Genomic DNA, 25,056 nt, shown 5'->3' with positions numbered 1-25,056 from the left:
GTCCAGATATATGCCCAAGAGTAGGATTGTTGGGTCATATGGTAGTTTCATGTATAATTTTCTAAGGTACTTCCATACTGTTTTCCATAGTGCTTGTACCAATTTACATTCCCACTAACAGTGCAGGGGGGTTCCCTTTTCTCCATACCCTATCCAGTATTTGTTATTGTGCACTTATTAATGATGGCCATTCTGACTGGTGGTGTGAGGTGGCACCTCACGTAGTTTGATTTGCATTTCTCCAATCATCAGTGATGTGGAGCATTTTTTTCATGTGCTTATTGGCCACCTGTATATCTTCCTTGGAGAAATGTCTATTCAGGTCTTTTGTCCATTTTTCCATGGGTTGTTGGTTTTTTTTGCTGTTGGGTTGTATAAGTTGTTTGTATATTTTAGAGAGCCTGAGGTTTTGAAAATTGATTGTCTGGAAACAAGAAAAAATAAAAAAGAAAAGAAGACAGCATGATCTAAGAGTTGCTATACAGATAAATTTGTTCCATGTCTACAAACAAAAATAGATGCTGAAAGCCCAGGAGCTCAACTAGTTTCTACATGCACACCTTGAGAAGTCAAAACAGAATAAACTCTGCACAGAGGTTTAAAAAGGCAGGGAAATTTGTAAGCTGTATAGAATGATTTGCATTGGAATTGTTAGGTTATTGCTTAAAATATTTTCCATGTTTAAATATGTAGCCATTATCCTCTCAAAAACTAGATTTTATCAAATGTCTCCTTTCCAATATACTTGAATTTTTCAGCAATACTCATACTCCTTAGGTCCACAATCGTCATTATATATTCATCATATTGCTTATGAGATAATATATCTGGCTTTATTACCATTTTATTGACAGAGAAATTGATACAAAGAATAGTTGATATAGTCAAGAATGCAGGGTTGAGAAATAAATCAGAAATAAACAATCTGTTGTCTATTATCTTGGCTCCTGAACTTGTTCTGTTTTCATTATACTGTGTCATATGCTCATCTAAGAGGAGAAAAAAATTACACTCAAACAAGAGCTTAATTATATCTCCAATACTATCATCATCACGACCATGGAGAATGTGTTCACATTCCCTGATACAAGAAAAATCTATGAAGCAGATTATAACATTTACACTCATAATATTATGTATAAAACAAAATGACACTTGGGCACATGTGATAACTGATGGAAGGTTAAAATGCAAGCCCTCGAAATGAAAATTCAAACTTATTAACCAAAGGTTACACATTAGAGTGTAACCCCTTATAAAAAGAAACTTATCAGAAGGGACAAATACCTGCAAGAGGAGGTCGAACCTTAAAAGTGACACAGTTATTCAATGATACAGTCCTCAAGTACTTATAAATATTTTTAGAAATAAGAAAATTATATGTGACGTCAAATTCCCCAAGTCTTTTTACATATTAGGATGTTCATGATTGATTATTTCTTCTCTGTCCTCCTCTGGTAAAAAGAGTCTTATTTCATACAAATAAAACCAGGATGTGGAGTTCCCTTGTGGGCACAGTGGGTTAAGGATCTGGTGTTAGCCCTGCAGTGGCCCAGGTAGCTGCTATGGCATGGGTTCAGTCTTTGGCCTAGGAACTTGCATATGCTGGGTGAGGCTAAAAAACAAAACAAAATAAAAAAGCCAGTATAAAATGGGCGAGATTAATTACAGTTACAACACTAATTTTATTATAATTTGCACACATGTCTTAGTGGACATTTTCTATGTGTGTATATTACTATTTAGAGGTTGAGTAACTGTGAATCTTTGTTTTAGCTTTTCTTTCTGCCTTTCTATGTTTCAAATGTGTTCTTTTCAATGGTGTGAGAACACTCAAAGCCTTTATTTTTTTTTCCACTGCAACTTTGAAAAATCTAGTGAGCTATAGTAAATAAGTTGGAATTGCCTTTCAGCAACTGGTGAATATAGTTAAAGGAGTATGACAGAGCCAGATAAGATCTCTGATAGTCAGTTGCCATGGGCCTCTGGAAGAAGGGGGAAGCAAGAGCCAGCGTTCAGCTCCCTCTAGAGATACATGGAAACATTTTCTTAATTTGTACTAAGAAAGAGGGTGCAATTAAAGGTTTTTACTCTGTTCATAAATTTTGTTTCATAATTAAACATATGATTTAAGATTTAGTCTTGCGTCCACTCCCTCAACACATCTAGAGTAAACATACCATGAAAATAATGTGTGTCATAGAGATGAAATTGCCAGCATATTTTTAGTAGCTGAAAATTGTAAAGAAAAACTCTATTTCTTCTACACATTTTAAAAACACAATTCTAACAGTTTAAATTCTCTAAAAGTGTTGTAGGTGGGTAAATTTATAATGTTTTGTAAAAAAGTGGATTTATTCTAGAGAATAGAGCATTTGCAAATTAAATAATTTGCTTATTAAAATGCAGTCACAAGTGACTTTAGGCAGGGAATGAAAATACATAATAATTGTAAGTGATAATAATTGTGAATGATTACACTATCAGTAAACATAGGAAGAGTGAAATTAAATCATAGTTCTGTGATAGCTATGAGCCATATTTATTTAAAAGTGAACTTCAAGATCCTCACACTAAATTCTTAAGTAATAATTTCTTCAAAGCTGCAATTACATCCTTATATCTAAGCCTGTAGATTAAGGGGTTAAAGAGTGGAGTCACAGTAGTGTAGAAAACGGAGAGCATTTTGCCAGTTCCTGCAGAATGATTTGATTTGGGCCATAACTAGGTGATAGTAACAGAGCCAAAGAACAAAAGCACAACTATCAGATGAGAAGAACAGGTGGAGAAGGCTTTGGACCAACCTGTGGCTTAGGGCAAACTTTAAGATGGTAGAAACTATTTGGACATAAGAGCCAGTATCAGTAGAAAAGGAATCATGGCAAACAGTACAGTAACTACATAGACATATATCTCATTAAGCGCAGTGTCCCCACAGGCCTGCTGGATCAATGGGGGGATGTCACAGAAAAAGTGGCGGATTTGTTTGGAATCACAGAAAGGCAGTGAGAACACCTGACATGTCTGCCTTATCTGGACTGGAATTCCACTGAGCCAGGCACCAACAGCCAACTGGACGCATAATGCATAATGCAGAGGGTTGCAAATGGACACATAGCGGTCATAGGCCATCACTGCCAGAAGGAATGCCTCTGTGGCACCCAGAACAAGGAAGAAGCATATTTGGGTGGTACAGCTTAGTAAAGAAAATGCTTCTCTCTTGAGTCCAAAGGTTCATTAGAATCCTGGGGAGAGTGACAGACACATAACAGATTTCCAGAGAGGAAAAATTTGCCAGGAAGAAATACATGGGTGTTTGGAGAACAGAGTCCATCCTTGTGATTATTATGATAAGGCCATTTCCTGTTAAGATGAATATATAAACAAGAAAGAAAAGTCCAAATAGAAGTGCCTGGAGGTTTGGAAGTTCAGAAAATCCCAGAACAAACACCATGACAGAAGAGAAATTGCCTTCTGCTATTTGGTCCCTAAGCATCTGTGAAAATAAAGAATTCAGCCCACAAAGTCATTTTATCTGCCTGAACTGCAGTTTGCTCAACTATGAAATATGTCTGTACACTATGCTTTCATAAGTCACAAAGTCATTAAGAATGAGTCCTATCAAAACAACTAAATTGACATTAAATGTTAGTTTTTTAAAAAAGTTCATTATCTCACAAAACATAATCCATCAGTGGGAGTCCCCATCGTGGCTCAGTGGTAACGAACCCGGCTAGCATCCATGAGGGTGCGGGTTCAATCACAGGATTCACTCAGTGGGTTAAGGATCCAGTGTTGTGTGAGCTGGGTTGTAGCTTTCAGACATGGCTGGGATCCTGATTTGCAGTGGCTGTGGCATAGCCCAGATCTGATTCAGCCCCCAGTCTGGGAAATTCCATATGTTGCAAGTGTGGCCCTAGAAAGAAAAAAAAATTCCATCGGAAAACATTCCTATCAGGAATTAAATCTGCTGAGAGATGGCTGTGTTTTCTTGTTCCCACAATTAAACTGATGTTTTGTTATTTAGCTTTGTGATAGGAACATCAAAATCTAATTTGAATTAAGTTAATGAAAATAAATTAAAAATAAAAGTAATGACATTAATTATACAAAGAGGTTTGACAAAATTTGTTTGTAATATCCTTTTCCGTCAATTCTTTTTTCTATTGTTATTACTTTTAAAATAATTTTATTTAATCATATTTTGATTTAAGCAGTCTCAAATTATTTTTAGATATACCATAGAGTTATAATATAAAAAATAAGCTGGAAAAGGTGATTTGGGGATGATTGTGATTTTTTTGCATTCTAACAATTCTTTTTTTTTTTTTTTTTTTGCTTTTTAGAGCCACACCTGCAGCGTTTCAAGGTTCCCAGGCTAGGGGTTGAATTGGAGTTGCAGCTGTTAGCCTATACCACAGCCACTGCAACTCAGGATCCCAGCCACATTTTCGACCTACACAACAGCTCACAGCAATGTTTGATCTTAACCCACTGAGTGAGACCAGGAATCAAACCTGCAACCTTGTGGATTCTACTTGGATAAGTTAACAGAGCCACATAGGGAACTCCTGTATGCTAACAATTCTTATAGTCAGTTTCTTTCAATTGAAAGAAGTCATAAATTACTCAGTTACAAAGATATTTATCAGATCTCAAAAACTGCTTTTGCATTGTAGTTTTAATTCTTGGGATCTATAGCCATGCTTTTGGTTTCAAAACTGGTAATGGAGGAAAAGAAATATCAAAGGGTTTTTGAGTCCAAGCAGAAGGCTGTCCTTCCAATTCCTGTTTGCCTATTTCAAACCTTTTCCACTAAAGTGGTCTGTAAATGGCACATGGGTCCCAGGTCCTTTATCAGGTTCTCCTAGGTCATCCAAGTCTTTCGTGAAGTCCTGTTGTCTCAAAATACATTTTCTCTCTAATAAACACATTGTTAACAAATATTTCTGTGATACCAACAGCACCAGTTTGCACTCTGTAAGAGTTTGATTCACAAAGTGCTTGAATAACACAAAGTTATTCATCCTTGTGGTCTCTGCAGTTATCCTACTTATGGTGCTGAATAAGAGGACTTGCACATATTCCACCATCTAAGGGTGGTATTAGAGCACGCAGCTTCTTGAAGATAGCCTTATATGGAGGAAGACATTACTTGAAATAAGCTTGCAAACTATCAACAAAGTTGGTAAAAACAGGAAACTAATGAGTACCTGCAGTGATTCACCACTACATAGACATATTTCACAGATACTGTCTTATTTAATCTTCACGATTGTGCTGTGAGGCAATTCTGTCACCATTTTCTTAGGAGTAAATTTCAACTTATATTTGTTATATTAATCAGCCAAGGTCACAGCCAGGAAATAGTGTTGTTGAGATTTAATGGCAGGCTTGTACATCTCAAAAATCTAAGTTACTTTTGACTATAACAGGTAATGATACCAAGGGACCCCCCAGAATGTAAGGTTTGTATGGTATATCCTCCCAGGTTATAATGTATATAATAACCCAGAAAGTATTTGATTTATGAATTAATAACAATTTTCATTATAAATTAGTTGTATTGAATACTTAATTAATAATTGTGGAGAATATGCTGTTCTCATTCTTGTGCTTTGTGTTCACATCAGCTTCTCCCCTCACACTGAAGTCCTGTATTTTTTTTTTTGTCTTTTTTTTTTTGTTGAAACCCATGGTATGTGGAAGTTCCTGGCCCAGGAATTGAACCCATGCCACAGCAGTGACCCAAGCCCACAGCAGTGACAATCCTAGATCTTTAACCCACCAGAGCACAGGAGAACTCTGAAGTCCTGTGTTAATTTGACTCCTATTCTAACAGCTGAGTGTTTTTGAAAAGCAAAGTAGAACAAAGCAAACAAGTAATTGAAAAACAAATTAGAAATTAATAATCTACAATTGAGTCCATTAATTACTCCCACAGTATTTGAGGCAAGTTCTGAAGCAAGAAGTAATCCTAAGTATTTTTGATTTTTTTAAAAGCTGAACTCATGGCACATGGAAGTTCCCAGGATAGGTGTCAAATCAGAGTTACACAGCTCTCATCCACAGCCACAGCAATGGCAGGATCCAAGCTGTCTGTGACCTATACCACAGCTCATGCAACAACAGATCTCTGACCCACTGAGCAAGGCCAGGGATTGGAACCATTAGATTCCTCATAGATACTAGTCAGACTCCCTTCCACTGGGCCACATGGGAACTCCCAGTTTTATTTCCATATGTATTGTGAATATTAAATAGTAATTGCATGATAAAGCCTTTCAAAATGTAGGAAATAGGATTATTAAGCAATTTATATCCAATTTATAATTTCCTCTTTAATATTATAGTAGCATAAAATATTTCCTTAATATAAAAATATTGAGCATATTTCCTTTGAATCTGGGAATTTTTTTTCAGTTTCTTCCAAGAGTACCATTCATGAATAGCTTTATTACAATTTCAAAAGATAGTATAAATTGGTCTATAAAACTGACAGATATCATATATTAGAAACTCTGTTGGGTTCATATATTATCCCTAAACATTTTAATAACCCAGAATATTTGAGAGAACTAAGGCACAAAGAAAAAGTGCACAAAAGTTTCTGACTACAAATCCTATTCTAATTCCACTGTATACTTCAGACTCCAATTAACAGTTTCTACTTGTGTTAATGATTTTATATTTAATTTCCAAAAAATAGTTTTAATGAAATTAATATGTTTTACAACAAGGAGAATATTATTCACCATATCAAGCACCAAGGCTACTGACATTTTATTTTCACAAATGATATTTAAACAATATGAGAATCAGGGTCTGGATGAAATTTAAGCAACAGAAAGAAGAAAGAGAGAGAGAGCAGGTCAGGTGGGGAGGCAGGAGGGAGGGAAGAAGAAAGGAAACAAGGGAGGAAGTGAGAGAAAAGCCACAACCTACGAGTTTTAGTAATTTAGTATTTTTAGTATTTTCGTACTAAAATATTCACCTCGGAGTTCCCACAGTGGCTCAGCAGTAACAAACCTGACTAGTATCCATGAGGTTGCTTTTTTGATCTCTGACCTTGCTCAGTGGGTTAAGGATCCCACGTTGCTGTGGCTGTGGTGTAGGTCAGCAGCTGCACCTCCAATTCCACACCTAGGCAGTGAACTTCCATGTACTGCACCTGCAGCCCTAAAAAAAGAAGCAAAAATAAACAAAAAAATAAATATTAACCTTAGTGATTAGTAAAATATGGTTGCCCATTTTTTAAATACACTAAATTCATGACTAACATTGGAGACGAGATTTGTGCTATAATTTGATCTCATATATGTATCCTTTCATTGTACCTAGAGGAGAACAAAGTGGTATTTCACTATTCCAAAATTTATACTACTCACAATCTTCTTTTCCAGAAATCATTCAAGGTGACCAGTAGACAAGGACTTGATTCTTTCCTTCTTTTAATTGAGGCTTTTTTTTTCTTTTTCTTTTTTACTGCAGTTGAGTTCTTTACTCAGGGATACAGGACAATTTCTGTTGTACTTAACTAGTGACCTCAGGGATCCAAATTCCCTTGGGTAAGGACAAAGACAGTTATATGTGTCGTCAGATTTTGTAGTATGTCTTTAATCAGAAAAGTATTAGACCAATGAATTTTTGAAATACTTTAAAATTTTAGATTCCTTTTAAGATAGTGTTTTTTTGGAAATAATTCATTTCATTGATGGTCATGTGCAAATAATGTGAGAAAAAAGAATGTATAAATGTATGTGTAAATGGGCCACCATGCTGTACAGCAGAAAAAAAATGATGTATTATGAAATAAAAAAAATTAAAAAATAAAATAAAGCCATTAAAAATAAAATCAATTACTGTCTTCTTCAATAAGTTTTCTTATATTAGATTTTTTCAACACTGCTTCAATAATTTTAATAATGTTTGTTACAACCTAACAATATATTTCAAAATTCTTTTAATCATTTATCTTATCTTCTAACAGAAAAATGTGGATGTTGCCTGCAATAGAGTTTAACTTATCAAGTTTAATATATTATTCTGTTAATATACTGTAAATATTTGGACTTACTGAACTTTGATATTTAAGATGTAATTTTCTAAGAAAACCAATTTAAAATGTAAATCACACTTTTGATGAAAAAATTCATGCTCACCTTCACAGACTGGAATTAAATTATTTCTTTCATCAATAGAGTTTTTTATATATTGTTTTATTAAAATTCAGTTTTAAACTTTTTGATGTTAGGAGTTGCAAATACCTTCTAAAAACTTTTTTTTTCCTTCAAAACAAATAGTGCCCCTTAAATATTTTTTTTTCTATCTTGTGTGAATTTGACCTCTTCCATATCACTTTTTAATTGAACTACCTCATTATATATGTCATTCAGATATTTTGGAAAGCAGCCAAAAACATCTCTGGCCATAACATTCCTATGCAGAGATAGTCTTACTCTGTGTTCTCTCAGGCACTTGTTATTTCTTGTGCTTTGTGCTTGTGTCCTTTGCTCTTTGTTTCTTGTTTTTGCAAACTCAAAAAATCAAATGCCTTTAACTAGTTACATATTACTGAGCTTTTAATTAGCGCTTTTATTAGACTTTAATTTCAGGTATTCTCTTGACGTTTACAATTTAGATACTCATCTGACCTCTATAATGGTTCCTAATCTCTTAATTGCATATAAAAGACTTTTGTGCAGAAATTCAAAATGCACCATAAGTGGAAGAATTTATAAAATCAGAATATTTGTGGAAGTAATTCAGGGAAGTGTGAATTGACTAAAGATGACTAAGGAGATGAAAAATTGATGTTTCTAAGGAAAAAATAAATATCATGTAAAAATTCAGACATATAAAAGTAGACAGAAAAATATGGTTAAATCCCTTGAAATAGTAAAAATATATAGACAACTTTTTTTTTCGCTAATATCATCACCATGTCTTTACTCACTGGATCAATATTAAGTTAATTTTTGTGTAAGGTTTAGGTTTATACTGAGGTTCAGTTTTTTGGGGTTTTTTTTTGGTTTGTTTTGCATGTCCAATTTATCAACACTGTTTTTAGAGACAATATATTTTATCATTTGAATGGTTTTGAAACTTTGTCAAAACTCAGTCATATCCGTGTGGGGTGATTTTTAAATTAAGTTCCATTGGTCTACCGCTCCACCACTATATTGTCTTTATTATTCTAGACAATAGAATATGCAATCTGCATATATGTGTGTGTGTGTGTGTGTGTGTGTGTGTGTGTGTGTGTGTGTGTTCTGTTAGAAAATTCAGTGTAAAACTACACCAGGTCAATCGAAGCAGAGTACTAATGGCCCAGACACTTCAGGAATGAGGTTTTGTATCATGCCACCAAAGACATGGCCATGACCAGCTGAAGGGCTTTCTGGGGGCAAAGGTATATGGACTAGATGTTGGAAGAAGGGAGTTATCACAATTAGTTACAAGTAATGGGAAGTTGCAGAAACAGGGACTGTAATCTGTAATTGTTATGAGTACTTCTTTATTTTATTATGAATATATCAAAATATCAAGAACCAGAATGAACGTTACCCCAGAGTTTTGTATCTTCTTTTGGCAAAAGGATAAGCATTCTTTTGGTTGTATGTTAGAATACTTGTATCATGCTAAATGGATTTATTTCTTTTTTATTGTCTTTATTTGGAGATCAGTCGGGCTACGGAGATTTGTATGGTTGTCAAGTTGACAAAGGATAGACTCTGACAGCTAGTTTTATGGCAACATGTCCAGGCTATAGTACCCAGCTAGTCAATCAAACAATAATCTAGGTATTCTTTTCATATATTCTGTAAAAGTGATTAATACCTAACACCAATACATTTTAAGTAAAGGAGATCACCTTGTATAACGTAGGCCTTAACCAATCAGTGGAAGCTCTTAAAAGCAAAATCAAGGTTTCCCTGAGGAAGAACTTCTGACTCAAGGCAGCTTCTTCCTGAGAGTTTCAAAATCAACAGTGACAAAAGAAACAACAACCTGATTAGAAAATGTACAGAGACTGAAAGATATTTTACTTAAAGGAATACACAGAGTCAATAATTTCATTAAAAGATGCTCCACCAGCATTAGTTATTATTAAAATACAAATTAAAAACTAATGAGCTTATCCTACACATACATATTTCAGTTGGCTAGAATTAAAATAAAATAAATTCAAAAATAATATAACTCAAAATTGGTAATGAAGAGATAACCTTTTATTAGTGAGAGCTTTCCAAAGCAATTACATATGTTTCTTATTTTTTCATTTTTTAATTTTTTGTCTTTTTGTTCAATGTCCAACCTGTGGCATTGGAGGTTTCCACGCTAGGGGTCGAATCGAGATACAGCTGCTGGTCCCACACCAACCTAACCACAGCAATGCCAGATCTGAGCCATAATCTGTGACCTATACCACAAGTCATGGCAATGTCAGATCCTACCATAATGAGTGCTGGCCAGGAGTGAACCTGCATCCTCATGGATACTAGTCAGATGTGTTTCGGCTGAGCCACGACAGGAACTATAACATGGACATATTTCTATGTGGGTTTCTCCATGCCTCTATCCATTCTTCTTTATACAAGTATCAATCTATTCCAGCTCCCTATAATTAAATCTAATATTCTCCTCCATTATATTTTGGAGTGTGTGTCTCTGTGTGTGGTTTGTAGGGGGTTGTTAGTACAGAAAAATTATTCTATCACTGCATGCTCACTAAGCCTGAGAGGAGCTCTAATTAAGCTGAGGACACCAGTGGCTGGAAACTCAATGAAGGAACTACTTGGAATTTTAGGTTGTGACTATGGAGGGGAATTGAGGATAGAAATAGGCAGTCTCGTCTCACTTGGCAGTGCAGTGAGAAATATTCACAACCTCTATTCCAGCTTGGTGTGATCTCGTAACGAACGTTGAGTTTAGGGACTGAAAATCATGCATGCTGTGTTTAGTTTGCATATACTAAAAATGAAGAAGAAGTGGAAGTTCTCATCATGGCTCAGTGGTTAATGAATCTGACTAGGAACCATGAGGTTGTGGGTTTGATCCCTGGCCTCACTCAGTGGGTTAAGGATCAGGCATTGCCATGAGCTGTGGTGTAGGTTGCAGATGTGGCTAGAATCCTGCATTGCTGTGGCTCTGGCCTAGGCCGGCAGCTACAGCTCCTATTAGACACCCAGCCTGGGAACCTCCATATGCCTCAGGAGTGGCTCTAGAAAAGGCAAAAGGACAAAAATAATAAATAAATAAATAAATAAATAAATAATAAAAATAAATAAAAAGGAAGAAGTGAGTGCTTCCCTTTATTCCCACTCGCTTTCTGTAGTCCAGGAGGTGAAGAGGCCTGCTGGGCTAGTGTGAATGTGGAGATGGAAGATTCGTGTATAAAAAGACATAACTGCCTCTCAACAGCCCTAGATTTCCTACGTCTGAATTTATGACGACAGAGAATCAAAATTCTATTTAACCTAAGACATTGTACAATTGCATCTTCTTTAGAACATCTTAGTTTACGCTGTAGATAATAAGTAATTATGCATTTCTGATTTTACAAGGCTTGCATTTCTTAATAAACAAAAAATCCAGTAAGAGAGGTAGATAACTTAGAGAAGGAGTGGTATGGAAAGATAGGGTTTCTTGTTGTACCAACTCCTCGAGTGGCAGGCAGAAAGATTTAGTTCAATTAGGAAGGGGCCTGGGGAACAAGCTAATCCCCAGAGTAAAGAACACTTTGTTATGACAATAGAACATATTATAGACACTGGTTAAACTCTGTTTCAAGTGAATATGAATCTCCTAATTGTCCGCCAAAATCTCATTTTCCCTCTGTATTTTAACTCAATCCATAAAGGTAAGAAATCTATTTAACTTCAATCCAAACAGGTAACCATGAATCATTTTTTGTCCAATAAAGAAATTAGTTTTACACACATCTGTATATATTTAGCACCTACAAAATAATACATTTTAGTGAATTTACAAGAGAACTTCTTTGATGTAATTGTTATTTAATTTCAAACCCTGATTCAGACAGATTTGACAGTATTATTCTCATCATTATATTATCAAATGAAAAATTACAAATTTCTTTGTAATATAACTGGCTAGTATACCAAAGATTACAGCTCTCTTCATCATCAGCATCATCTTAGGTGTTAATATTTATTAAGTAATTGCCTGTGATAAGCAGGTATTTAAGTAGTTTACATATATTAAATCTGGGGATATCTCATAAAAATTTAATTGCATATAACTAAAGAGTAAGACAGTGGATGGACCTTATTAAAATTGGTTTGCATCCTTCTCCTGCCAAAGGAATCATTAGTTTGTTAAAATTAAGATCAATGGTAAATGAATCTGAAAATACTAAGATAATAGCATATTTTCATTTTTATCTTTGGAGATGTCTCCTAAAGAAAAAAGGCTTCTGAACTGCATTCACTAATTCTAGATTGTTTCTTATTTTCAATTTGATTTTATGAACTTGCTCTAAGTAGTATTAAATGTATTGTGATATAGCTGGTGTACCAAAAAAAATAATTATTAAAGTTGAAAGACCAGAAAAATAAACACAAATTATTTTAGTAAAAAACAAAGGTGGCTACATTTACCTGAATTTAGTATTTTTCTTTCTGAGTTTTATAAATAGAAGCACAAAATGTTTCCAAAGGTCAGAAGCCAGCAAATGTGTTGCAGGATTTGAGGAACTCTTTGTACCTGAGTTTGAATTTAGAAGGTAAGTACACATAGACAGGATTTGAAAAATTATTTCTTAATTTGCAAATGGTTTTACATTGATCATTCCATTAATAGTCATAAAATATTGTTCCGTTTGACAAATAATAAGTTAAGGTTAAAATTGTTTTCAGTAATGTGGACACTATATTCATGGCTGCAAGTTTTATTGTTCTTTGTTCTCTGGCTGTTTTTTGTACCTGAGTTTCAGTATGCTTTCAAATGCACTACCTTACTTGAAGAGTAAGGAATCACTTAGAGAAAGGATCAAAGATGAGAGGAGACCTTATATGAAGAGCAGATACAGTAAGAAGAATAAAGCAGGTGACAGTCTCTGAAGACAATGGTGAGCCCATCCAGTTTAGATGCATGCTGCCTGCTGGTCTGAAAAGATTGCTGATTCATTCAACAAACAATTTTAATCTGTCCAAGTACTACACTTTATATTGAATTAGATAAGTGAATAAAACATGAGTAAAGGTGGCAGGGTGAGATACACACACACACACACACACACACACACAAACAAACAAACAAAAGGTATGGTCCTGTAGACTCAGACACATGAAATAATTTCTTAGTAGTATCACCTATCAGTCATTAGGTTCTGAATGTTTTAAAGAAACAGTTATAGCATTTTGACATTTCCTACAATCACATTTTCTTGGGGAGAAATGCATATAATGGGCAAGGATAAAATACTTTTTGTACCTTAATATGGATCTGGAATAGTGTAGATGGAAATTACTCTTTTTTTTTTTGACTTTTTGTGTTTTTACGACTGCACCTGCAAGCATATAGAGGTTCCCAGGTTAGGAGTCCTAATCCGAGCTGTAGCCACCAGCATACACCTCAGCCACAGCAACACCAGATCCGAGCCACATATGCAACCCACACCACAGCCCAGGGCAATGCCAGATCCTTAATCCATTGAGCAAGGCCAGGGATCAAACCCACAACCCCATGGTCCCTAGTCAGATGCAATTCTGTTGCACCACGATGGGAACTCCAAGAAATTACTATTTAACTTTCCCTTTCTAACTCACAGAAAATCCTGGGATTCCCAAGTTTTAGATGAACTGCTGTTCTGCCCCATTAGTGTCTACATTTTTGTAGCTGAAATGTTGACCATTGTCCTCCCTTAATGCTTATAGAATATGGATATAGGTGTCTCTTTGTTGCAAGGACTAGTCTCTATGGACTTTCAAATCAGTAACACGTACCGTGAAAGTTATATACATATATGGCAAACAAGGAAGCAATTTGCTACTTCTGCCAGAGGGAGTGAAAAGAGTATAATTTCTAACCCCCATTTCCCCCCTCCACACACACACACACACACACACACACACACACACACACACACACACACACACACACACACACATGCTTGAATATACCAGAAGGAGGAGGTCAGTCTGAATGCTGGGTAGGAACTATCACTTACACCTAGGGCATCATTCCAAAGAAGCAATCAAGTTGACTCACTTTTAATTTATTCAAGCAGTTAGTAAATAAATTTTTGTGAAACAAATATGCTTCACATAGCCTAAAAAATGTACAGAACATAAAGAAAGTTATAATCTACATGGAGCATAAAGATGGGTGATCTGGACCTAACATATTCACATGCCTGAACCAGCAGAGATTTGTGTGCAAAACAGAGGAAAAAAGGAAGAAGAAAAATGAAAGAGTAGATTAAATGGATTATAGCAGAATAGTAGAAAATATTGAGGAAGTGAGTGATTTGGGAAGTTTCTCAGAGATGAGTTGTGGCTGCTTTCTCTTTCATACCAGAAAGGTGGAGGTGTGAGCATTCTAGTTAGAACTGCTTTCTTGAAGAAAAATGCTTGATGTTCCTGCCTCTTACCTGATGAGAGTTCCTGGACAGGAAGACCACCTTAGAGTTTCTTTCCTCTTGACTGAAAAAAATTGAATAAAAATGACTATTTAATTTAAAGACCTTATATTGAAAATTCAGTTAAAAATTGAAAAATAATCCCAAATACTGAGTGGTCAGGTCATTAATTTTGTTTATAATAAAATAGATTAAATAGAAAATCATAGCTAAACAGGACATTAAAATAACACAGGAAGGCCATCACATTAAAAAATTATCTTGCCTGGCTTACAAAATATTTACTTGCACAATAAAATTAATTTTGAATTGATAATAATGTAAAACAGAATTGAGAGGTGAGAAGAAAAACATGTCAGCTGGAAGAAGGAAATCACTGATACAACTGAACATAAATTCTGATTTGCATTTTTGAGTGTTCAGATGACTGGCAAAATTACAAACTTATCTTCAGAAGCAAAGAAATATGATAATCTGTAACATAAAATGGAGGCTAAAGATTTATTTCTTAAAAATATGTTTACTAGTAATGAAAAAAAATGTACTTCACCCTTAATAGACCTCTTATCAGTTACAGTTTTGCTTTTATAGGAAACTGGAAAAACTGAAAAGAGTATCATCCTGTTTTACGTAAGAAAATAAGAGCTAAAGAGAGTGGAATAACAGTGCAGCAGATTAAATCATTCCCACAGATGAAATATGAAGATATGGAAGAAGAAGCCAACGTGTCCACGGAGATGCAGTTTGTACTCCTGGGATTTTCTGACCTTCCAAACCTCCAAGGGTTACGCTTCGGGGTGTTCTCCATCATTTACATCATGATCTTAATTGGAAATAGTCTCATAATAATAACTAGGCTCGACACTTCACTCTAGCACTCCAGACACCCAGGTATTTTTTTCTGGCAAACTTTTCCTCTTTGGAAATCTGCTATGTGTCTGTCACTCTCCCTAGGATTCTGGTCAACCTTTGCACTCAGGATAGAAGCATTTCTATGCTGGGCTGTGCCACTCAAATGTGCTTCTTCCTTATGCTGGCAACCACTGAAAGTTTCCTCCTGGCTGTGATGGCCTATGCCTGCTACATGGCCATTTGTAACCCTCTGCACTATCCTCTGGTCATGAACCACAGGATGTGCATCTGACAGGCTATGTGCTCCTGGATCTGTGGAATCCCAGTGCAGATAGGGCAGACGTGCCACATCTTCTCTCTGGACTTCTGTCATTCAAACCAAATTAACCACTTTTTCTGTGACATGCCTCCCATTCTGAACCTAACCTGTGGAGATACTTCTCTGCATGAGCTGTCTGTGTATGCAGCAGTTCTGCTGATTGGTGTCATCTCTTTTATGCTGATACTTGCCTATTATAGCAAAATTATTTCCACTATTCTGAGGCTGCCAACATCCAGAGGTCGGGCCAAAGCCTTCTCCACTTATTCTTCTCACCTGCTGGTTGTACTGTTATTTTTTTGGATCTGCTCCCATTACCTACTTAAGGCCCCAATACAGTCATTCTCCAAGAATTGACAAACCCCTCTCTGTTTTATACCATTGTGACTCCTATGTTTAATCCCTTGATATACAGTCTTAGGAACAAGGATGTGATTGCAGCACTCAGAAAATTATTACTTAAAAAACAATTTACAACTGGAATCTAATATCCAGCACAAATGAAGATCTCCATAGAAAAGAAAATCATGGACTTGGAAAACAGACTTGTGGCTGCCTGATGGGAGGGGGAGGGAGCTTGGGCTTATCAGACACAGCTTAGAATAGATTTACAAGGAGATCCTGCTGAGTAGCATTGAGAACTATGTCTAGATACTCATGTTGCAACAGAACAAAGGGTGGGGGAAAAATGTAATGTAAGGATAACTTGATCCCCTTGCTGTACAGTGGGAAAATAAAATAAAAAAAATTTGATGAGTTTATTTACAGACATTTTAACTGTTTGCCACACAGTATCAGAGAAGCATGTTATATTTTACACTCTCTTTTTTAAGAAGCTCATCAATATAAACATTAGTTTTAAGGTATTTTAAGGTACTTAGAAAAAAATTTTTGACATTTTTTAGGCCCACATGGCATATGGAAGTTCCCAGGCCAGGAGTCAGATCAGAGCTGAAGCTGCCGGCCTGTACATCAGCCAGACCTGAGCTGCAGCTGTGACCTTCACCACAGCTCATGGCAAAGATGGATTCTTAACCCAGTTAGCAAGTCAGGAATTGAACCCGCATCCTCATGGATACTAGTCAGGTTCCTAAGCCACAACAGAAAATCCTTAAAATACTTTTAAATGCTAATCCACAATTTACTGTACTTAAATATTTATTAGGCCAAGAATCTTTAATACTCTAGGCCTAAATAATAATCTTGTCATGCATAAAAGCCAAATGTGCATCACATTTTTCATTAAAAAACCATAATTAATGTTATTATTTTGAATTAAATTATACTGAAAGTACACAAGATTATTTACACAAATTGCTGCCTATATCTTCACACTTGTATTTGTTTTGCATTCTTTGATGCTGTAACATGGAAACTGGCCAAAAGCAGTTAAGTAATGAATGTTGGAAGGAAGGATTGAATGGGTGAATGGGCCAATAAATATTGCTACCCCCTCCACATTACAAATAACATCATGTAAAAACTGAACTTCATGTGAATCATATGTCATAGTTACTTAGCTCCAATTAGTTTTCCCCTTGTGATTCAGAAATGAATCTGACTAGTAACCATTAGGTTGCAGGTTTGATCCCCGGCCTAGTTAAGGATCTGGTGTTGCTGTGAGCTGTGGTGTAGATAACAGATGTGGCTCGAACCTGGGATTACTGTGGCTGTGGCGTAGGCCAGCAGCTACAGCCTAAAGCTCCAATTGGACCCTTAGCCTGGGAACCTAAATATGCCATGGGTGTGGCCCTAGAAAGACAAAAAGAAAAAAAATATATATATATACATCACCCACATTCCAGTTCTTATATGTCAACAGAGACATGCACACATGCAAACATGTAACACACATAAATAGACACATACAGGAGGTAGATAAGCCAATATATTTCAGAATCATTTATTACCACATATCTCATCTCCATTTCATAATATGAAAGTGCTTTTAAAATCCAAAGAGATGTAAATATCTGTGTTAAATAAGGTTGTTTTAACTTCTTTTAAGCATTGTCCTACAATAAGTCAAAAGATTCATACTTTGGCACCAGACAATTCCCACAAATAGGTGACAAAACAATAATACAGGTCAAGAGACCTAGCCAATATTACTTATTTTATGTCCCACCAAATACTGAAAACAAATAAACCAAAACCAGAAACATAATTATTTTCATTATTTTTAGTCAATCATATGTTCATTGTTTCTGGAACATATACGAATACTCTTAAGGCAATCATGATCCTGAGACACCAAAATTTGTAATCATTTTTGTATCCATGTGAAAATCTTCATACATAGAAGACGCTTAGCCCCATAATGTACAGCTCATAACCTGCTAACACCTGTGTCTCTTCCATATAATTTTGAAGAGGAGAAGAGAGTTAAAGTCATCTAAATTTAATCCCTGAGGTAAGTCAAGTAAAGCGAGAGAAGAGTTACAGAAAATAACATATCTCATGAGTGACATGATTAGATTAGGTCAAATTTCGCAACTTTATTTCTCAGATAATTTTTGCTATTGGGGAAGAGAGTGAAATACCTGTTTACATAGTGGATGCATGACTGACAATTTTCTGAGTATAAAGACACTTATAGAAAGAAATCATATCCTGTCTTATGATGTTTGCAGATGTACAGAAATGTTACATTTGCATGTGTCATTTTCTTGATCATTTTTCTCAGAAGTTTAGACAAGAACAGAAAAGAATGGATAGAGGGAATTGCTCCTCCTTGACTGAATTCATTTTGTTGGGAATTTCTAATAACCTGGAGAACAAAGGGACCCTATTTACCACATTTTGACTTGTTTACCTGATTAATCTTCTGGCAAACCTTGGAATGATCACGTTAATTCGAATGGACCCCCAGCTGCACATGCCCATGTACTTTTTCCTCAGCCACCTCTCCTTCTGTGACCTCTGCTATTCCACAGCAATTGGGCCCAAGATGCTGGTGGACCTACTGGCCAAGAACAAGGCAATCCCCTTCTATGGCTGTGCTCTGCAATTTATGTTCTTCTGCGTCTTTGCAGATGCTGTGTGTCTTCTGCTGGCAGTGATGGCCTATGACCAGTACAAGGCCATCAGCAACGCTTTGCCCTACACAGTCAGCATGTCCAGCAGCGTGTGCTCCCTGCTCATGGCTGGGGTTTACGTGGTGGGAATGGCAGATGCTTTGATACACACGACACTAGCATTCCAGTTATGCTTCTGTGGGTCTAATGAGATTAACCATTTATTTTGTGATTTACCTCCACTTTTTCTCCTTTCCTGCTCTGATATACAGGTTAATGAGTTGGCATAGTTCACTGTTTTTGGCTTCATTGAATTGAGTACCATTTTAGGAGTCCTTATTTCTTATGGTTATATTATTCTGTCTGTCTTTAAGATCCACTCAGCTGAGGGCAAGGTCAAAGCTTTCTCCACCTGTATTTCCCACCTTACTGCTGTGGCAATTTTCCAGGGAACTATGCTCTTCATGTATTTCAGGCCGAGTTCTTCGTACTCTCTGGATCAAGACAAAATGACCTCATTGTTTTACACTCTTGTGATTCCCATGTTAAACCCTGTGATTTACAGCTTAAGGAACAAGGATGTAAAAGAGGCCCTGGAAAAGCTGAAGCTTAAAAGGTGGTTTTAAAAGTGTATATCTCTCACACACACACACACACACACACACACACACACACACACACAGAAACACAGATACTGTGGGGTTTGCATTTGTACAATTATTTTGCATGATGCAATAGAGAAATGTTGCATCAAATACTTCGTATTAAGAAAATGATTATTTGTTATAAACCCCCAATTTTAGAAATATTACAGTTCTCAAATAAAGCTTCCCTCCTTATGTATCAAGAACTTAGGAATTCCCATTGTGGCTCAATGTAAACAAATGTGACTAGTAACCATGAGGATGCAGGTTCAATCCCTGGCCTTGCTTGGTGGGTTAAGAACCAGTGTTGCCATGAGCTGTGGTATAGGTACAGACACAGCTCAGAGCCTGCATTGCTGTGGAGGTGGCACAGGCCAGTAGGTGTAGCTGTGATTCATCACCTAGCCTGGGAACTTGCACATGTCATGGGTGCAACCCTAAAAAAAAAAACATAAATGGCACTTCCTTTTTTGTAGAAAATTTTCAGGAGTTTTCTAGTTTTGTCAGTTTTATTGATCCATTCTTTCATTTAAACAGTAGTTCAGGAGTTCCCATCCTAGTGCAGTGGAAACAAATCCCACTAAGAACCATGAGGTTGCAGGTTTGATCCCTGGCCTTTCCCAGTGGGTTAAGGATCTGGCATTTCTGTGAGCTGTGGTGTAGTTTGCAGATGTGGCTTGGATCTGGTGTTACTATGGCTCTGGTTTAGGCTGGCAACAGCTCCAATTAGACCCTAGCATATCCTGGGAACCTCCATATGCCATGGGTGTGGCCCCAAAAAAAACGGACAGAAAAGAAAAAAAAAATAAACAGTAATTCAATTACCAGGAAATTTATTGTGTGTTTACTGAGAGATATTTGAACATTTAGGTCCTTTATAGGCTATGGCACGCACTGAAATTTCTATACTAATGAACATAAGTGAGTACTAATAACAAGCATGAATTAACTAAACAGCTAAACAATATGTAAAAGGTTCCAAATCACCATAAAATTAAAAAAAAATGAGGGTTTTAAATCCAGAACAAAATTTAAAAGTAGTATATCTTTGCATGGATGTATTCAGTCTTTATCTGACAATTATTCCAGTTGGGAGATAAAAAGATAGTAGGCAGTGGATATGATAACTAGACAGGTGTTGAGGTAGGCAAGCCTGTGTCTTCTTCATGTAAAGAAGTCATGGCTGCCGGAACATGGATTCAAACTGAAGGCATTATACTAAGTGGAATGAGTCAAACAGAGAAAGATAAATACTATATTCCCTACTTATATGCTGAATCTAAAAAGTTTGAACTCACGGAAATAGAAAGTAGACTGGCAGTTTCCAGGGTCTGGAAGTTGGAGAAAATGGGAGCTATTTCTCAAAGTACACATATTTTCTGTAATTTGATGAATACATTCTGGGGATCTAATATATAGGGTGATTCTAGTTAACAATACGGCATTATAAAATCGCTAGATTAGATCTTAACTGTCCTCATCATACACACACTCAAAACGATAACTATGGGAATTAATCTATTGTAAAACTAACTTTATTGTCATAGTCATTTCATGATGTATGCATATATTGATTCTTAATATATCGAATCTTGTATACCTTAGACATGCTATTTGTTAATTTTATGTGACTGAAATTGAGGAATAAAAGAAAAGAAGGTTATAAGGACCAATGGAAAAAAAATTTGGTAAGTTACATAATGGTGCTATTATTATCAATTATCGATTCTTCTGCCACTTCCTCAATGATAATTCCCTTCCCTTCTTTCTTCTTCTCAGCACTGGTTGAATGTCTCTCTTTTCTGTTTTGTGGTTCATGGTCATCTACTTAAAGCATGATTTTATTTCACCCTGTCTGTGAGCATTCTTTGCTACAGACTGAGCATTCCATTCCTGTTATTTAAAACACTCTGTGTTGTCTGGACCACAATACGAAAGTAAGCAAATCCATAATAAACTAAAACATCAGGGAGTTCTCATTGTGGCTCAGCTGGGGAGTTCCTGTCCTGGAGCAGCAGAAATGAATCTGACTAGGGACCTTGAGGTTGCGGTTTTGATCCATGGCCTCACTCAGTGGGTTAAGGATCTGGCATTTCTGTGAGCTGTGGTGTAGGTCACAGATGTGGCTTGGATCTGGCATTGCTGTGGCTCTGGTATAGGCCAGCAGCAACAGCTCTGATTAGACCCCTAGCCTGGGAACCTCCATATGCCATGGGTGAGGCCCTAAAAGGGCAAAAGACATAAATAAAATAAATAAAATAAAATAAATAAAATAAAATAACAGATAAAAATTTTTGAGTGTCCATTATATCTCATCAGCAAACTTAATAGAGGGATGGTATTTTATACACACATACACACACACAGAAGTATAGATAATGTGCATTGTAGCATACAATTATCAGATATTTTGGAAGGTACATAAAATTGAGTGGATACTAAAATAATATATATATTAATTATACTAGGAGTAAGAGCTTTAAATTCTTGGTCTCTTGAGTATTTAATTTGGTTTTATTCATGTTTCCTGAAGGTTAGAATCCTGAATCTGTTTATTCAAAACATGTAGATGTGGCCATATATTTGAAAAACCACATAAGACTGAAAGATATTCTCTTCTTTTTCTTTTTACCACCAAAGCTGTGGTACATGGAAGGTCCCAGTCCAAGGCTGGAATCAGAGCTGCAATTGGGGCTTATGTGCCACAGCCAGGGAACACAGATCCGAGCCGCATCTGCAATCTACATTACATCTCACAGAAATGCTGGATCCTTAACCCACTGATCAAGGCCAGGGATTGAACCCACATCCTCACATAGATAATGTCAGGTCCTTAACTCACTGAGCCACAAAGGAAACTCCTGAAAGACATTCTTTTTTTTAAAGTTTTATTTAAGTTCAGTTGATTTACCATGTTGTGATAATTTCTACTGTTAAACAGGTACACACGTCTATTGTCTTTCAGATTATTTTTCCAGATAAATTTTCACACAGAATATTGAGAAGAGTTCTCCCTGCTATACCTCAGGTCCCTGTTGGCCAATCATTCCATATACCTCAGCGTGAAAATGCCAATACCAAACCCCCAGTCCCTCTATCTCCTACCACCTGTCCCTTTGGTAACCATAATTTTCTGAAAGACATTCTTAATTATCCACTAAAATTTTAAGTGCTAAAAGCCACTGACACTTTTAGGTTTTCTCACTGCCACTTAAATATTTCCTGATTTGAAAATATTTTAGCATGGAATTGAATCATAAGAAGTTCCTCTGTTATTCTGGGTGGTGTTTATAAAATGCTATAATATGCTGGGAATAGATCTCACAATGGATAAAAGCCTACCAAGAATTCCTGTTTTAGGTAAAAGCCTTAAAATTCTACCTCTAGTATATTTCATCAGTTTACGCAAAAATCTTTTGGAATTACTGTTTATGAGCTATTATCTGGCAGAAAAAACATTATCTGAAATACAATTACCGTCCAAACAAAACAGAGTTTCGTAAATTGCCATGAATTTAAAGGTTATATACATGTCATTAAATTAAATCAATTCTATCCATATGACAAATTTATTACAGCACCACAAGACTGATTTTATCCCAAATGGCCCATTTTATTAGATCTTATTGTGTGAAATAAAAACTAAAAATATAAGCCCATTAAATGGAAGACCAAAATGGAATTGACTGCTTTAGTTAGTTGTAGGCTATTTCTCCCAGACGTTGTGAGGTTAAATAACAAATTGTGAGAATATTTTTAAAGAAATTCAAAACTCAAATAGAAGTTTATGCAAGAATGTGTAATTACTCTTCTATCTTGGGATTTCACAAAATAAGAAATCTGTGCTAAAGATTTTGATGTATTCTAGCCTGTCTATTTCAATCCTCATCACTGTAATTCCCATCCTGGTACCTCTACATCACATCTTTCTCATACATCCACCAATCACTGATGGAAAATATCATTGTCCAAATGCAATATTATCAATGACAATGGGTAGAAAGCTAATACTCCAATCAAGTTGTTGTATCTTGACCTCTTCATCTTTGCCACTGAAATACTTAAGTACAAAAGTGGCATAACAATGGTAGATAAGGTATATATCAAAGACAGAGAACAGAGAAATAAATATGTCATAGGCTGTATAACTACATTTGTGAAAAATGGAGCAATAATAATATTCAATAACCCAATAATTATGAAGTTCTGTGTCAAGGACAGAGGCCACAGCTTTTAATCTCCCTGAACATTTCTTTTTCTAGAACCATGTTAATACCAGGTAGCATTGCCACACTAAATTTAATATGTCATGATTCCTTTCCATCCCTCGGATTCTCCTGTGTAAAATAGGGAGTTACATGAGATTACCTCCAGGGTATTTTCTAGCTGAAACAACCTGTCTCTATAAAATATGACTCTACTTCTATGTAAATCCTTCCAATATTGGGGAGTACTAAAGTTTCAAAAATGTAAAAAGAGTTACTCCCTCTTCTAATGAAGGATGGTACTATGATGCAAATCAAAACTATGATGGGATATTACTTCACACCAGTTATAATGTCCATCACCAAAAGTCTATAAATGATACATTCTGGAGGGGGCATGGGGAAAAGCAAACCCTCCTACCCTGCCGGTGGGAATGAAGGTTGGTACAACCACTATGGAGAACAATATGGAGGTTCCTTAAAAAACTAAATATAGAACTACCAATCCCATTCCTGGACATCTATCCAAAGAAAATTGTAATTTGAAAGATAGATGTACCCCAATGTTCACTGCAGCAACATTTACAGTAGCCAAGACATGGAAGCAACCAAATTGTCCATCAAAAGAGGATTGGATAAAGAAGATGTGGTTCATATACACAATGGAATATTACTTGGCCATAAAAAGACTGACGTAATACCATTTGCAACAACATGGACTGACCTAGAGATTATCATATTTAGTGAGGAAAGTCAGAGAAAAACAAATACCATATGATATCACTAATATGTGGAGTATAATAAAAAAAGATACAAAATAACTTATTCACAAGATATAAACAGACTCAGAGATTGCAAAACCAAACTTACGGTCACCAAATGGAAACACTGAGGGAGGGATTGGATGGAGAGGTTGGGATTGGTGTATGCACAATATGAGATACAAAAATGATTGATAACAAGCACCTACTGTATGGGTCAGAGAAATTGATTCAATACTCTGGGATGGCCTGTGTGGGGAAAGAGTCTGAAAGGGAATGAATATATATATGTATGTATGTGGCTGATTCACTTTACTGTACACCTGGAACTAACACTTCATTAATGGGTCACCTATACTCCAATAAAATTTATTAAAAGAAATGAATTACACTCTGCTTCTAGGCTATTTTAACCGGTAATAGTGTTGACATGAAGCCGTCTAAGTCATATGAGTTTCAGAAAGCCAAATAGTTTTAAAATGACCATTTTATGTGACCTGATATTCAAAGGAGAATCTCAAGAGTTCAGTGGAAACGAATCCAACTAGTATCCATGAGGATTTGGGTTTGATCCCTGGCCCTGCTCAGTGGATTAAGGATCTATCATTGCTGTGAGCTGTGGTGTAAGTCACAGATGCATCTCGGATCCTAAG

General features: G+C 36.0%; 3 pseudogenes; 2 read left to right on the top strand and 1 right to left on the bottom strand.

The window, feature by feature from the left end:
* Positions 1-711: 711 nt before the first annotated feature.
* Positions 712-3,334, bottom strand: LOC125120681 (olfactory receptor 10AG1-like; annotated as a pseudogene).
* A 12,008-nt stretch (positions 3,335-15,342) lies between these two features.
* LOC125120680 (olfactory receptor 10AG1-like) lies at positions 15,343-16,240 on the top strand (annotated as a pseudogene).
* A 2,243-nt stretch (positions 16,241-18,483) lies between these two features.
* LOC125121078 (olfactory receptor 5W2-like) lies at positions 18,484-19,419 on the top strand (annotated as a pseudogene).
* The last annotated feature ends 5,637 nt before the right edge of the window (positions 19,420-25,056 follow it).

The sequence above is a fragment of the Phacochoerus africanus genome, chromosome 2 (genome assembly GCF_016906955.1).
Source record: "Phacochoerus africanus isolate WHEZ1 chromosome 2, ROS_Pafr_v1, whole genome shotgun sequence".
In the NCBI taxonomy this organism is placed as follows: domain Eukaryota; kingdom Metazoa; phylum Chordata; class Mammalia; order Artiodactyla; family Suidae; genus Phacochoerus; species Phacochoerus africanus.
Note: the sequence above shows the minus strand (reverse complement) of the source record. Positions and strands in the feature narration are given on the sequence as shown.